Source organism: Triturus cristatus, chromosome 7 (genome assembly GCF_964204655.1).
Source record: "Triturus cristatus chromosome 7, aTriCri1.1, whole genome shotgun sequence".
NCBI lineage: Eukaryota > Metazoa > Chordata > Amphibia > Caudata > Salamandridae > Triturus > Triturus cristatus.
The window spans coordinates 186626935-186644187 of NC_140590.1; the positions used below are offsets into that span (position 1 = coordinate 186626935).

General features: G+C 46.6%; 1 protein-coding gene across 25 annotated transcripts in view; it reads right to left on the bottom strand.

Annotated features, from left to right (window-relative positions):
* LOC146809181 (uncharacterized) overlaps positions 1-17253 on the bottom strand; it is a 1126689-nt gene that overhangs the window by 354168 nt on the left and 755268 nt on the right. For 8 of the 25 annotated variants that reach the window (XR_014966358.1, XR_014966355.1, XM_085615988.1 and 5 more), the window contains one exon: positions 7159-7271. The exons of 15 other annotated variants lie outside the window; for them this stretch is intronic. The gene's annotated coding sequence lies outside the window, so the exon portion shown is untranslated. Of the gene's footprint in view, positions 1-7158; positions 7272-8403; positions 8469-17253 lie in introns of those variants that run through there. 2 more of the 25 variants (XR_014966362.1, XM_085615993.1) reach the window with 2 other exon arrangements.

A 17253-nucleotide genomic window follows, 5' to 3' on the forward strand; every position in this document is an offset into this window, starting at 1 on the left:
ACCTTTCTGCCCCCCAGAGGCAGATGAGGCAATAGTACCTAATCTGCCCCCCAGGGGACAGAAAGCCTACTAGGCCCCATGGATTGGGGAGTTTTTATACGTAGAGGCGACGGCCCCCCAAAAAATTGCCACAGCCTTTTTGCCCCCCCCAGAAGGCAGATCAGGGCACTAGCCCCTTATCTAACCCCCGCTGGGGGGTAGAAAGCCCACTAGGCACCAGGGATATGTTTATGGCCATGCCAGTGAGAAGCTCCATAGGCAAGGGTCAATACCTTTTTTTAGGCACAAATTTGAGCTGTTTCCATGATATTTTCCACCGATCTGCCCCCCCGGGGGCAGAAAGCCTGCTAGATGCCAGGGATTATTTTTCATTGTTTTTAGGTATGGGGGCTGCCCAAAATGGGCATGCCAATGCCCCCACCCTTAAAAAAATTCCACAGTCTTTCTGCCCCCCCCCCGGAGGCAAATGGGCAATATCCCCTGATCTGCCTCCCGGGGGGGGCAGAAAACCTACTAGCCACCAGGGACTGTTTTTTGTTTTATGCGTAGGGGCTGCCCAAAATGGGCATGCCAATGCCCCCCCCAATCCTGCAGCCTTTCTTCCCCCCAGAGGCAGATGGGGCAATAGTACCTAATCTGCCCCCCAAGGGGCAAAAAGCCCACTAGGCCCCATGGATTGGGGAGTTTTATACGTAGAGGTGCGTCCCCCCAAAAAACATGCCACAGCCTTTTTGCCCCCCCCCCCAGAAGGCAGATCGGGGCAATAGCCCCTTATCTGCCCCTCGCTGGGGGTAGAAAGCCCACTAGGCACCAGGGATATGTTTATGGCCATGCTAGTGAGAAGCCCCATTGGCAAGGTTCGATCCCTTTTTTTAGGCACATATTTTAGCTGTTTCCATGATATTTTTATTCTCATCTACACCCAAGTGGGGGCATAAAACCACTAGAAACCAGGGAGAGTTTGTGTGACTTTAAACTGGAGTTTGGCTGATGGTCTGCGTGTACTGACCTTTGGCTGGCATTTTGCTGTCACTGTGTGTGGACCTGCACTTGGCTAATGGTGTGAGCGGACTCGCGCTTGAGGACAGTGTATGTAGATTGGCACTTGCCTGGTGGTGTGCGTGGAGTGATGTTTAGCTGGCAGTGTACGTGGACTGGTGCTTGGCTGGCTGTGTGCATGGATGGTGCTTGGCTGCAGGGCCGGAATGGCTGCAGTGGGCACCTGGCATTTCCCTGGTGGACTAGAGGGGTGGGCGCCTGTTTTCTGGCTGTGGGGGTGGTTTTGTCACTGGCGGCTGGTTTTGCAGCAGTGCTGCAATATCGGGCTCGAGTAACAAAACTTAGAGCATCGCTTTTTACTAACACGCCCCCCCAGGGCGGGTCGAGCAGCAATCTGCCAGGGCTGGTTGCTGTTCCCAGTCCGGCCCTGTTTGACTGGGGGTGTGCGGGATGGTGCTTGGCTGGCACAGTGCGTGGGTGGCTCTTGCCTGGCGGTGTGCATGGATGGTGCTTGGCTGGCGGTATGTGTGGATGGCGCTTAGCTGGTGGTGTGCGTGGATGGCGCTTGGCTGGTGGTGTGTGTGGATGGTTGTGTGCATGTACTGACTCTTGGATGGTGTTGTGGCTTGCATGGATCCCCCAGCGTTTTCTTTCCCAGAATCCGCCACAAACCTCAAATTTACTTACAAAGTCAAATTTTTTTCGCAAATCTGTTTGTGTAAATTCACCATGCAGGCACAAATAACCTACTACCCAGCATTCCCGTTGGTCTCCTGAGAAAAATGATAACTCACTTGTGTGGACTCCCAAAGTAGCGTCAGCCTTAAATGTATAAACAAACTACCCTTTTATACCCGCTTTGGGCCCCCCTCAATTTCTACACATTTTTGGCCCTTTCATGTCATATGCACTTGGCCCATCCACACAAGTAAGGTATAATTTTTATCAGGGGACTGAGAGGAATGCTGGGTAGTAGGGGATTTGTGCCGAGCAGTGATTCCACAACTTTCCCACACAGAAATTTGATAAACAGGTAATTTTTAAAATATATATTTTGAGTACACAAGAAAACAAGCTTCAGATAATCATCATGTTCATATTGACACATCAGGATAAACATTGATCACAGGTAGCACAATACAGAGAAAGGTGATTTTTGTTTCAGCTAAATTTGAGGTTTGCAGGGGATTCTGGGTAGGAAAACCTCGGGGTCGATGCAAGGCATACCTCTCTGGACTCCGCTGTGTGTCTAGTTTTCAGAAATGTGTGGGTTTGGTAGGTTTCCCTAGATGGCCATCGAGCCCAGGTCCAAAAACCCAGGTGAACCCCCTTGCAAAACCTGGTTGTTTTGTGATGGGTATTTTGATGTCTCCTCAATACGTTTTGGGCCCTTGCCTGTCGTGGGAACTTGAGCCACCTACACAAGTGAATTACCATTTTTATCCGCTGACTTTGGAGAATACTGGGTGGGTGGAATTTTGTGGATCCACACAGATTGCAGAACTTTTGTCACACAGAAGTGTGAGGAAAATTTGTGTTTTTTTTACAAAGTTTGAGGTGGCAAGGGATTCTGGGTAACACAACCCAGTGAGAGCCAGACAAGTCACCTCATCCTGGATTCCCCTGGGTGTCCAGTTTTAAAAAATGTATAGGTTTGCTAGGTTTCCCTATGTGCCGGCAGAGCTTGGTTTCTAAATCTACAGCTAGGCACTTTGCAAAAAAGGGAACCGTTTTCATTGTAAAAATGTGGTGTGTCCACATTGTGTTTTGGGCCATTTCCTGTCACAGGCACTAGGACTACCCACACAAGTGAGGTACCATTTTTCTCGGAAGACTTTGGGAAATGCGGTGTTGGCGGAATTTTGTGGATCCAAGCAGATTCCAGAACTATCCATCACAGAAATGTGAGGAAATTGTGTTTTTTTTTACAAAGTTTGAGGTTTGCAAGGGATTCTGGGTAACAGAACCTAGAGTGAGCCAGACAAGTCACCACATCCTAGATTCCTCTGGGTGTCTAGTTTTCAAACATGTATAGGTTTGCTATATTTCCATAGGTGCTAGCTGACTTAGTGTTCAAAATCCACAGCTAGGCACTTTGCAAAAAAAGGGTCTGTTTTCACTGTAAAAATGCGGAGTGTCCACGTTGTGTAGTGGGCCGTTTCCTGACGCGGGCACTAGGCCTACACACACAAGTGAGATACCATTTTTATCGGGAGACTTAAGGGAACACTGAATAGTAGAGCAACCATTATTACCTATTGACTTTTGATGCATTTCAGCCTTCCAAATGTTAGACAATGTGTAAAAAACAAGTCCTATAATTCTCATCCCCAGGATATAGCGGCGTGGATTAGCAAATTTAGCGGCACAAATATGGAAATTTAGCGGCACAAATAGGGAAATTTAGCGGCAATTTTGCGGCATTTTAGTTTGCAGTTTTTCCTACAACAAACACAGATATCTTCGTTTTTTAAAGTTAGTAACAAGCTAAAGCTATGTATATTTGGTGTATTTACAATGTAGACACTTTATTTGGCTTAAAGGCTACATATATGTGTTTAAAAACAAAATTATGCCCCTGAGGCCCCGCCGCGTGCCCCGTGTGCGGCGGGCCCAATAAGAATGCCAACTGGGCCCGCCGCACACCGGGCATGTTGCGGGCCCAACATTTGTTTAGAAAAAAATATATGCTCCTCATGGCCCGCCGCATGCCACTCAACCGTGAGGGTCTCAAGGTGTTGGGGGAGGGTAGGGAAGCATCTCCAGTAAGTCGAAGAGCCAGGTCTTGAGGGTCTTCCTGAAGATGTGCAGTGTGGGGGCGCATCTTGCAAGAAGAGCTTGTTTTGGGTGTTAGTTGATAGTTGGATCTACCGGCTTCATGTTTTTTGCTAAAAACAATGGTATTGGCATGTCATTGGAGTTTTCTGATGTTGCCATTATTTGGGTTGAAGAAGCGGTGCGATGCTCTACAAATGTTGGAAAGCATGTTCAATTGTCAGCCAACTAATTTTCTCCTGGTTAGCTTTGGTGGGCAAAGTTTTGGTATTAGTATGAAAGGCACCTTTAGATAAATCATGTCTATTTTCCTTTTAATTACAATTTCTGTTGCTAACATTATATTAGTCAGAGACAAAAGTATTTGAACTACCAAGTAATGTCCTCAATTCAGAAAAGCCAGGAAGAATGTAAACAACCTTGTTTCAGCATTCTTCTGCGACCATGGTGTGTCATCTCTCTACCATTACAGCAGTATTTCCGACATGCCAAGTGGCTTCTGTAAAGGCGATGTGCACCTTACTCATCTTGGTATTGCCATATTCTTAGCCAACATGCAAAACTGTGTCAAATACCTACTTGCTTGATCCTCTTAGAGCATACATATACCCAATAACTCTTTTCAAAGATAGCATTTGTTTTAAACTTTGCCTTTTATTTTGTATCCACCCCTTTACTTCTTTTTTTTCTGTTTTTATGTTGTTATTTTTTTTGTACTCACAAGTCATTCTGGATCACGATTCACATTCCCTTCAAGTTTTTTGTTTTTATTTATGGCCTTTTGAGTGGCTGTGACTCGTGACTCATGGATCGAAATTCTATTTAGGATTGCAAATTTGTCATTAAAAAAGCATTGTTTTCTTTTGTTTCTTTCCCCACCTTAAATATTCTAAGTGCTTGCTCTTCCCGTGCCCTCGCAGAAACAGCCTTTACAATGATGCCTTTACTACGACAGCCTTTGTCGTGCAGGTATTTGTGCCTTTACCACGAATGTGAAAATTGGTAAAGATAAGCACACACACATGCTACATGCAGGTTACACACACACGCTACACACACACACTCCACACACACGTTACACACACACACTCCACACACACACTCCACACACACACACACACTCTCTCTCTACACACAATCTCTCGCTCCACGCAACCACACTATCTCTCGCTCCACGCACACGCACTCTCTCTCGCTCCACACACTCTCTCTCTCGCTCCACACCCAGACACACTCTCTCACACGCGACACACACCCAAACTCTCTCTCTCTCTCTACACACACACACACACACACACACACTCTCTCGCTCCACACACAGACACCCTCTCTCTCTTTTGCTCCATACACACACTCTCTCTCTCGCTCTCTCTCTCTTGCTCGCTCTCTCGCTCCCTCTCTTGCGCTTTCTCTCCTCGCTATCTATCTATCTCTCTCTCATACACGTAACTTATTATGCTTACCACGAAAGGTAAAGGCTGCATGGAAAAGATGTATAGTATCTTCATACAACTTCTTACTCATAATCTCTATTTTCAAGATTTTTTCTCGTGCCCAGTTACAATCCCCTTTTGAGTCTGTTCTCTGAACATGCAGAAGTGATTCTATAAGTATGACAAGCTTCATGTCCTGCTGTTGATGTTGATTGTGCTAATTGGAATTTCTAAATAAAGCACACAGTCTTCTTTTCTAACACTTGGACACAGATTTGTTTTTTCACTAATGTCCAAATATCACGTTCCACGTGCAGGTGACAATGTACACTTTGCTTCTCTCTAACCTCATATGCTATTTGCATTTACTAACCTTTCACTTAATCTAGTTCACTTTATTTACTTGGTAGCTCACTCTTTTGTCATTGAACTCTGGATCTTAGTCTAAGGTTCAGGAGTTGTACATTGCCGATTTCGCGGGCACTCTTGCTGAATTTAGAATTTTGCTTACTTTTCTGAAATGTATAGCTTTCTAGCAACCATTATTGCATTCATACCCATTTCTACCACTACCCGAAAAGAGGTTGAAAGCACAAAAAATAGCAAAAATAGGCTATGTCCCAGTAAAATGCCAAAACTGTGTGAAAAAATTTGGGTTTTCTGACAAAAGTCTGTCAAACCCTGAAAGATGGGTTGATAGTGATTTCAGCACCACAAACCCTTTGTTTATACCATTTGCAGGGGAAAACAGATGCTTTCATCTGCAGCACGTTTTTCCCCAACAATAAAAAATGTAGATGTATTTTGGCTAATTTCTGGGTCCCCTCTAGGGAATCAACAAACCCTGGGTACCTTTAAAATCCCCATGATGTTGGAAGAAAAGGTCACAAATTTGGCATGGATACCTTATATGGACAAAACATTGCAGGGCCTAAGCGTGAACTACCCCAAATAGCCCCAAACAAAAAGGCTTGGCACGGGGGGGCGCAGAAGGGGAGGCATGGCAGCGAAGTGGTTAAATCACATCCTCCACAACAATAAGCACATTACACTGTTCTGGAAAGAACTACTGACTTGTGTACAAAAAAGATTTCACGTTCATTTAAAAGGAAATGACGGAATGGTGCCCCTAAGCATCTGTGCAGCAACAATACTCCCAGCATTAAGGCAACCAGAATTCGTAGGAATTGATCTCCTTGGTTCTGGGAGTTAAGAAGACGTTTGCTCAAGAGGAAAAACAAGGAAAGCCTTTCACACAGAGCAGGTCTGGCTCTAATGTGATAGGAGTGTGGCCAATGTGGTGTATTGGAAAACACACTCAGTGCACCATGAACCAAGGTGCATACACCCCCATGCCCCCGTTTCAAAAGACACGTCTCAGGCTGAAGATAAGATACGTCACCACTAATCCCTTCCTTCTTGGAGAGCACAATCCTTTCTAGATAAAAACCACTTATTGTGTGCTACGGTGACCTACCCAGCAAACAACCAGAGGTCCAAACTGGTAATGTTTCCACATTTGATCAACAAATAACTCTCAAACTCGTCAGACAGTTTCATGTGCGAACACTACTAAGCCGACAACAATGCAGTGTGTTAAGCCACACCCTTAGTGAATCATATTGGCCACGCCTCTTATAAAGGTATCTTAGTTCCACTTCTGAAGCCAGACCCTTCTCTGGGGTCTTTCACTCGCACTTTTTTTAATCCTACTTAATGATGCCCCCTCTCCATTCTCAAAGCGCTCTGAAGCCGCAGTGTGGCTGTTTGAGCTCTAAACAAATATAAATCTGGTAATTCGCTCATTCCGTTCATTTTCTCTTTCTACCCACCACGTTCTTCTTTTTTTATTCTGCACGTTTATCTATGTTTCTGTTTTTAGCTAATGGCATTTTATTTTATTTTTTCGGCTTAAATAAGAAACACAGATAACTTGGAAACTTTAACCTACCTGAGCCAGATGTCCCACCAGGACGGGGCACTCTCTAATTTAATTCACTGTGTTTTTCCAGACAGTTGATGCAGCTTTGAGTGGGCAGCTGTGTCAGCAGGGGGCGTTGATTTCTAGTAAAACAAACAAAAGAGAGAAACCCTGCATCATCCAAGCACGTCACCAAACAGCCGAGGTATATAAAGTGTGTGCGTCATCTACACGTCATCTACACAGCCAAAGCGCCCAGACCTGCGAACACTTCGCATTGGGATTGTATGACCTTTTTAACGCAAACCCGAGGCAAAGTGTTGCGGTGGGATTTACAATCTTTGTGTTGGATTGTAACCCAAAGTAACACAAAACTGTGCAAGGTGCAGTCTTGTGTTACTTTGTGTCAAGGCGGTGTTCCGTGGATGTTTCCACACGTTCACCCACGCCTAGCGTCTACTAATATTTTTAGACAGCACTTGGTGCCAAAAACAACCCAACTTCGAGGAGGTGTTAACATTGAGAAACTATTTAATTTCATCCAACATTTTAAATTGAGCATGCGTGCCACATTGCACTATCTAGAACACATACAGCGTGTGAAAGTTTTAAGTTTTAAGGTATGGCTGTCCATTGTCATTTGCTCTTTCCAGAACAAACTCTAGGCTAGACATCAAACAGAGAGCTTTGCGCTACGGTATAAAGTATCTTCGAGGTGAGGCCGCCTCTGAACAATGACGGCCGCCGCCCAAAGCCTGCGGCCAGCGGCCAGCGCTGTTAAACGTTGGGGCGCCGATCACGAAGACTGTGCAGTCCTGAATCCACCTCGCGTCTCTTTACTGCACCCCCAGACACTCCCTACCCCCGTATTTCACACTTCTAAGTCCCGGCTTTCTCCCTCTGTGGCGTTTCCCTCCTTTCTCTACCTCCATGTTTCCCGTTTCTGTGTTGTTCCTTCCCTTGCTCTCTGCAAATGTCCGATCGGGAAAAATGAGTGCCCACTGCCCGGCCCCCCAAAAAATAGTCCGGTACCCTCACAGGTTCAAATGACGCACTGCCTCTGTTCAGGGGGAGGGTTGTTGCACCACTCAGACACCCTGGCAGCTCCTGTCACTTCTGCTCCCTTCATGCCCAAAGTTTGCCCGACACGTCGCGGCAGCGCTGTCCATGTGTGGGTGCCACCCCCACGGCGGCGCAGTCCTGATTCTACCTCCCCTCCCCCCCAGTCACCCTCCGCCAGCGCTCCCTGCTTCTTATCCCACTCTTGATACTCACCAAGGGGGCAAAGTGGTGATCGGTGTGCTGGGACCCGACCCTTGTGCTGCACAGTGCTTGTGCCCGGGCAGGTGCAGTGGGGGCGGGGGCAGATGACTGAGCCTGGTCACACTGTTCAATCGTATTTGCTTGAGCTTGAGGCGGGCACGTCCTCCAGCTTCCGCCTCGCTTTCAAATATAGTGAACGCTGCCTGCTGCCAGGAAGTGCTTTATTTTCAATTAGTAAAGGAATAAGCAGCCGAGGCCTGTGGAGGGAGTTCCGTGGGGCGATAAGGTGGGGCGGGGGAGGGGCAGTGTGGGGGGTTACAAAAACCGGAATATGGATAATTGCAGGTAAGTAAACAATTAAATAAATAAAACGAATTTCGTAGCGCGCGCTGCATCGCAAAACTTGGGTGTTGTTGCACTTGCCACCCAAACGAGCTGCCAGCCGCTTCTATTCGTGGGTACAAAATGTCCCCCCTTTCAGTTTTATCGCCTTGAACCCTAGGGTGCCCTGTGCGCGCGCAAAGATGTACCCCGGCCTTCAGCTGCCATCTGAACCCAAACCTCCCATCGGGACATATCAGGACCCCACCTTTATCTCATGCATTGCAAGATTGCCAACAGAAGCTTTACTAGGATCCCGCTGTGAAACAGAAAAAAAATCTATCCATTAATCTTTCTGGACAAACCCCAAAGTAGTGCCTTGAATTTATTCACAAGGAAACGCTATTTTCCCATAGCATGTGCATGCCACGCCTGACTAAGTATTGTTGTAACAAGCAACCTCGTGAGGATGAAGGGCTACATTTCCTGGGCCATGATTATAATGCGCGAGCCAGAGATTGCTGCAGATTTTTACGGGGAGACACCAACCCACCCAGCTGTTATTCCGTCCCAGAGCTCACTGAAGGGCTGAGGTGGGTGTCAAACATGGCAGCCCCGCGCCCCCTTGGGACATGTCACGCATCCACCCAGTGCTTGCGCTTAGCCTACAACCCTTTCCTGGAGAACTACATCCCATTGCCCCCCCTCCCCCCCTCTGTGTGTCAGTCGGGGCTGAGACAGCTTCCCCTGGGCACACACAGATAGTTTTGGGGTACTTCACAGGTCTTTAAAATACCATTTACTTGTTAACGAGTCTTTGTTGTTTTATCACCCCTTCTTATAGCCCCTGCATCTCCACTCTGCCTAACCTGCCTATTGCTGGAAGAATTATCCCCCCCCCCCCCCCAAATGTGGCTCCAGTTGCGCCTCTGACAATCACAATACGTTTGGGCATCAATGATGGTTCGCATTGTATGTATGGAGAAGGGTCCGGAAGGCCGCAGCATTTTTTGATTTGTTGTTGTCCTTGCAGTTTTATATCTCGAACTGGACCCACGGTATCAGAGCGCCTTACATGGGCACCAGTTGCTTAATGGTCACATTCATTTTTATGCACGGGGAGATTAAGGGATTTGCTCAAAATCACGGGCGGGATGTGTCAAACATCTTGTGATTTTGAGCAAATCGTTTACCCTCCCCGTGGAGCCGCTCCCCTACAATCGAACCTGGTTCCCCAGCTTGAAAGTCGGCCGCTCTAGCCTTTAAGCCACACATCTGTTCTAGAAACATTTAATCATAATTAAAACAAGGCCGTGTAGAACCCCTGGTCTGTTCCAGAAGTGCCAGGCACCAGTCGAGACCACGGACCTTGTATGTGCGAAAAGTGGGTGTGCCATGCTGGCCCGCCAACCATACTGCCAGTCACTGACGTCAATCTGTGCCCACAGATAGCATAGAATATGCAGAATACAGTTTTATAACTGGGCTCAGATCATTAAATGTGCAGCCGGCACCTTCAATCCCATAAACATTGAGCGCCAGAGCCACGCATTATAGCATCGCGGAAAGAATTATTAATTAAGCTCTGATATACGCTTTTATAAAAATCAACAGGTACAAACTCATTAAAAACAAATGTACTTTGCATTTATTAACGCCACAGAAGATAACAAATGGAAGACGAACAGCATTTTTACAATAATGTGCACAGTTGTAACTATTCTCGTAAATTCACTTGCGCAGAAAAAAAAAAAAATGTACGCGCTGCGTGCGATTTTTCATGCGCTTCCCCGTGTATTGACTCTGCGAGCGCTTTTTGAACTATAACATATTCTAACGTAAAAATAAAATTCCCTCAAATGTAAATCCTTGGTTTTAAGATGTAAAGACGTGAACATATACCGGGGTCTAAAGCGTCGATTTCAGCAGTCGGCTATCTGTGTGTTCGATGTTTGATACTGAACACTCACGCGTTCCTCCGGCCGCATACAACAGAAAGATATTTCAGAATTTAGTACATTGACATTGAATTGCAGAGAATAAATCGACGAGACCATGGGGGAAGGTGGGTAAGGGATAGTGGCTTTATTTTTTAATGTTTTATTTATTGCGATTTGATATAGCGCGAACTTTACCCGAAGGTGTCAGAGCGCTTTACAAAATGATTAGTTACATTACATAAGGACTTCGGAGTACACGAAATTCACATAAGAATGGTAAGAATGGTAGTAAGTACAAAAGTCTACTACAGATACTGAGGTTAGATTTACATATGTACACGATGCAAAAATCACACAAGATTACATTTTAAGAAGCAATTAGGGTTGGACAATTATATATTACATATTTACAGAGTATTAACTTTCAGCCAGGCCTTCAGGTGCTGTTGAACTCAGGGGCTGTAGTCTTGGGCCTGGAGGGATCCCCCGGCTGCTGATGGCGGGGTGGTCGTGGGCGGGGGCAGCATGCTGGATTCCTGTCTGATCTTGAGCTCGTGCTGGGCTCTCTGTGTGAAGGGGAGGGCGCTCAGGGCAGGTGGATCCGTGCCACTTGTCAGGTCCCCAGCAGGTCCAGCGCGCCAACACCGCATTCATGCCTCAGTGCTGCCCGCTGGGCCTGGCAGGCTCCGCCAATGCCCCTACAGCAGGCTGGCCACCGGCACTCCTCCACAACTTCCGGGTCCTCCGCAGAAGCCTCCACAACTGGAGTTTCACCGTAGGGGCGGCCGGTGTGTGTCAACCCACGTCACGACGCGCCTTGAAGGCAATCTGCTTCTAGGGGGCACGTGCCGCTAATGTCTTTACTTTGATAAAAGGCTTGAACCTTTAACATTAAATAATTACTCGCTACACACAAAATGTATGTGGGGGAAGGATCGTGCGGGGGGCGAGGGGAATCTTCATTGCATGGGGGACAGGCTGAAGACAGATTATTTTCGTTTTCGTTCAAAGGTAAAAAAGAAAGGTCTTTTCAACCCAATGTTGATCTATTTGCTGGAATTATGAAAATGTGGATTTATTTCGACAAAAACACGTTTTTTTTTTTTTTTAAGGCGCCTCAACCTTCACGAAGATCTGTCAGTAACGAGGAGCTAGATGAGAACATTGTTGATACCATTGGCTTGTGTGGCGTATTCAGCCGAAGGCCGAGACTGGAGAGATTGTGATGCCTGAAATACGAAGTTTGCAGAACACCCATCACTGAGGTTAATGTACACATGCGCGCGAGCCGGAGGAGACAGGAAGCGCGCAGAGTCGCACGTGTGCTGGCAGAGACGTTTTAAGGCATGGGCAAAGTGGGCTCTGGCCAAGGGCCCCAGCCTTTCTGCCCCCCCCCCCAGAGAGTCTTGCCTTTTTGACTTTGAATAATTCTTAAACAGATTGTTCTCAGTAGCGTTTTCCTTAATTTTATTTGTATTGTGGGTACATTACCCACATTAACAAGCATTTGCAATGCAATAGGTCTCGCGTTTACGGGAGTTTAAGCTATTGGCATTGTAAATGACACTGCCTTTTATTTTTGTTTTCGTTTTTAAAACATAAATAAAAGGCATTGTCATTTACAATGCCAATAGCTTAAAGTTGTGTAAATGCGAGACCTATTGCATTGCAAATGCTTGCAATACCAAAGAGCTCGCTTCTCACAGTAGTGTCTTTGATGTTTTTGCACACCCGGGCTTTGCCAACATGTTATCCCAGGAGCTGCCAGATGGGGGCTCCTATGTGCCTTTAGCAGAGTATTGCATGGGATGAGTTTGCTAGTCCTTCTGCAATGCTGTCACTGGTGGAGCCCGCTGCTGGTTAGTGGTGGTGGTGGTGGGGGCTAGAGATGGATATGTATCTCCACAAAGCTTTCCAAACTCCAGCTGTGGACCTTGGAGGTGGCATTTGTTTCACCTAGCTTTATTCAGAATCATCAAAAAGGGACCATTTCTTTAAAAAAAAAAAAATAATTTGGGCCAAGGGTGTTAGTAAAACAATAAATGTCTCATCCTTTGTACTAATGGAGTCACCCTTGACTAGACAGTCCCTAACTCAGACTTATAAATGTGCAGACAACTTTTCACACATATTAGAAGCTCTGATGGCACAATGCTTGACATTGTGGTTAGTAACACAAGGACAATGGTCACTAGCTTACATTCTGTACATCCGACCCTACGCAGAGCACTTTAACATGTACAAGTTAACAAGACGACACCAGATAGAGAGAGTTTGTAGGGGTATGAACATGGGTTGTAAAATGGGTTAATATAAAATGTAGACTTCATAGCCAATAGGTCTCGCCTCTGGGACCTTATAAGTATTTAGTTATGCAGCACAATATCCTTGGTGCAACAACATCAACTGTTGCAAGGCTAAACACTTATAAGGTCCCAAAGGCGAGACCTATTGGCTATGCCAATGCTTGTTCCTGATTGACACAGACGGAAACCACCTGTCTTCGCAGAAATTCCCACTCTACGTTTTCAAGGGTTGAATATTTTACAAGCCCGCCTGGGGCTTTACACACAAATTATTTTCCAAAGCCAATCAAAAGGCATAAACCCTGGCGGAGGGGGGGGGGGATCTAGGAATGGGCAGGGTATGCGCCGGCATAGTGTACAGTAGTCCGTTCAAACTCTGCATGTTCATTGGGCGATGAGTGGGCCACGTGACTGCTGTTTTCTCTAAGGAGCCACCAGGGAATAAAGCCATGTCAGCCCAGCTGCAAAAATGATTACCAAAACAGACCTTTTGGCTAGTGCCAACATCCCTTGAATGTCAATGTTTTAAGTATGAGAGAAGGCCTCATTTTTAAAGCACACACACATCATCTTCCTGCATCAGGTTTCAGGTTTACCTCCCACGGCTGGCAACTTGACAGCGCACACTGTTCCAGATTCTGATTCACACGTTCCGTGACTGCTTACAATTCTTCGTAATAACAGTATGAATAGTATTAATAATAATAATATAATAATAATAAAGCCAGACAAAGCTGGATTTAAGGCACCTTTCTACGCACTGAATGCATTCAAGAAACCTCCTAGAGGGAAGATATTTGACCCTTGTGTTATGACTGACAGCACAGACAACGTTAGCTCATCTTAATAGCTGACCATGAATACAAATCACTATAAAGAAATTGCTTTAATATGCCCAATGATCTGATTTTATCCTTCATCTGGCGTGAGTAGCTCATCCAGTTCCACGTTGTGCATTTCATTCTGGGATTTGTAGTACATTATAATGACAAAGAAGCAAAACTGCAAGCAGTCTCGTTTCTATGCAGATAGTGAATTCACTGCAGATGTCTGCGTTTCACGTTGTGGTTATAGGTTTAAATCTTACTTTGAATACTTGACCTTTCATCCTTCCAAGGTCAATACATTAATATCATTTACATCCTCATTCTAAGTGCCAGGGCAACTTTGGAATTGGGTGCCAACTGTGTGTGCGTCCGATTTCCAGTTATGGGTTGTACACAAATTGCAATTAGTGCATGCAAATGCAAATGCCTCTTCGTAACAGCTAGAGAGGTGCGTAAAGGGAAGCAATAATTGTCTAGTGTCAGGGCAAAGAATCGACTCCGCAATGAATGTTTTACAATAAATAGTTTGTCATCTAAATCATTGGTGTCTGTGTAATTTCGCTGCGGTCATCAATAGTCAGTTTACAACAGTTGCCTTTATTTAGTCTGATGTAATCTGAAATGGCATTTAATTCAATCAATGCACTGGTATCCTAACTGGACGAGCTATAACAACCTGACATTTGGCAATTAAGTATCACATAATTCTTTAAAAAGTGAACTCTATTGTGCCTAGAAGCTAAAAAAATGCTGTATGAAGCGCTATCCAAAAGAAAGCAGGTGAACTTCGCTCCATTTGCAAAGTTTGTGGAGTTTTCTGCACTCCGCAGTCCACGGAGCTCGCAGAGTGCAGAAAACTCCGCTTCAAGATGTGAAGGGGAGTTTTTTCCCCGCTCGCGAACGGTAAGTTTGCGAGCGTGAGCTGCTGCTCGGGTAGAATTTCTACCCAAGCGGCAGGTATACCAGCACAAACTGCAGTTCGCACTGCACTCCGCCACTTGTAGAACTAGTGTTTTTTTTTGTAACTTCTCGGAGTTCCACGTAGCAAAACTCCGTGAAATACACCCAGGCCTGCCTGTAACAGAGGTTAATGCAGACATGCAAGTGAGCCGGGCCGGCTATTCTCTGAGACAGGAAACGTGAAGGGTCGCACGTGTGCTAGCGGCACTTTTCAGCTCTCGGCTTTACCTGTCAGCGTGCCCCGTGGGTTTCAGCTGGTAGGGTGTTCAGGGGTCCTGGCAGCAGGGTCAGTTGATGTTCACAAGCAGATACCTATTTTCCCGCTCCCTCAAGGGAGTCAGCACTTTGTTTTTGTGTGAGTGTTAGCCACAAGATCCTCTGGCTGATGCCAACACACACCCCTACTCTCTCCTACCACCAGTGACCCATGAAAGGAGCCGGGCTGCAGGGGCGGCAAACGGACAGAGACCCTTTGGAAAAAAGTAAGTACAGGCAAGGCTTCAAGTGGGCCGGGTCTCACCAGTGTTGAGCACCAGCAGTTTTTAGGTCGAGCCTAGATCAGCGCATGCACTGCTTGCTTGATTTTTAGTAAGGGGGTTTTCAAAGTGCTACCAGCGGCTTTTGCTGGCCTCAAGCATGCGTGCATGTGCGCGTGAACGCACGCAGCTGCCATCTGTCTTTTCTCCATCACAGGAAATTAAGTGCATCACGATCACTTTAACTTTCGGCGCCCGAGCAGCCAATACTTTTCGCGCGCGCTTGTCATCTCTGTCTCGAGCTCTTAACTTGCATGTTGGTATTGCAGTGTCTATGCTTGTTTTTGTTGTATATAGGTAAGCTTTTTTTATGTGCAGCTACTCCTGTTACACTCCCGCTCCGTTTGTTGCTCTCCCGATGTGCTTTCACGTCCTCCGTTACACTCCCACTCAGTTTGTTGCTCTCCCGATGTGCTTTCACGTCCTCCCGGTGCATCGGTGCTGCCAATGCTTGTTTAATGTTGCAGAGTGTATGTGCAGCTGCTCCTGTTACACTCCCACTCCGTTTATTGCTCTCCCGATGTGCTTTCACATCCTCCATTACACTCCCGCTCCGTTTGTTGCTCTCCTGATGTGCTTTCACGTCCTCCCAGTGCATCGGTGATGCCAATGCTTGTTTAATGTTGCAGAGTGTATGTGCAGCTGCTCCTGTTACACTCCCGCACCGTTTGTTGCTCTCCCGATGTGCTTTCACATCCTCTGTTACACTCCTGCTCCGTTTTTTGCACTCCCGATGTGCTTTCACGTCCTCCCAGTGCATCGGTGCTGCCAATGCTTGTTTAATGTTGCAGAGTGTATGTGCAGCTGCTCCTGTTAGACTCCCGCTCCGTTTGTTGCTCTCCCGATGTGCTTTCACGTCCTCCGTTACACTCCCACTCAGTTTGTTGCTCTCCCGATGTGCTTTCACGTCCTCCCGGTGCATCGGTGCTGCCAATGCTTGTTTAATGTTGCAGAGTGTATGTGCAGCTGCTCCTGTTACACTCCCACTCCGTTTATTGCTCTCCCGATGTGCTTTCACATCCTCCATTACACTCCCACTCCGTTTGTTGCTCTCCTGATGTGCTTTCACGTCCTCCCAGTGCATCGGTGATGCCAATGCTTGTTTAATGTTGCAGAGTGTATGTGCAGCTGCTCCTGTTACACTCCCGCTCCGTTTGTTGCTCTCCCGATGTGCTTTCACATCCTCCGTTATACTCCCGCTCCGTTTGTTGCTCTCCCGATGTGCTTTCACGTCCTCCCAGTGCATCGGTACTGCCAATGCTTGTTTAATGTTGCAGAGTGTATGTGCAGCTGCTCCTGTTACACTCCCGCACCGTTTGTTGCTCTCCCGATGTGCTTTCACATCCTCTGTTACACTCCTGCTCCGTTTTTTGCACTCCCGATGTGCTTTCACGTCCTCCCAGTGCATCGGTGCTGCCAATGCTTGTTTAATGTTGCAGAGTGTATGTGCAGCTGCTCCTGTTACACTCCCGCTCCGTTTGTTGCTCTCCCGATGTGCTTTCACATCCTCTGTTACACTTCCGCTCTGTTTGTTGCACTCCCGATGTGCTTTCACGTCCTCCCAGTGCATCGGTGCTGCCAATGCTTGTTTAATGTTGCAGAGTGTATGTGCAGCTGCTCCTGTTACACTCCCGCTCCGTTTGTTGCTCTCCCGATGTGCTTTCACATCCTCCGTTACACTCCCGCTCCGTTTGTTGCTCTCCCGATGTGCTTTCACGTCCTCCCAGTGCATCGGTGCTGCCAATGCTTGTTTAATGTTGCAGAGTGTATGTGCAGCTCTTAACTTGTATGTTGGTATTGCAGTGTCTATGCTTGTTTTTGTTGTATATAGGTAAGCTTTTTTTATGTGCAGCTACTCCTGTTACACTCCCGCTCCGTTTGTTGCTCTCCCGATGTGCTTTCATGTCCTCCGTTACACTCCCACTCAGTTTGTTGCTCTCCCGATGTGCTTTCACGTCCTCCCGGTGCATCG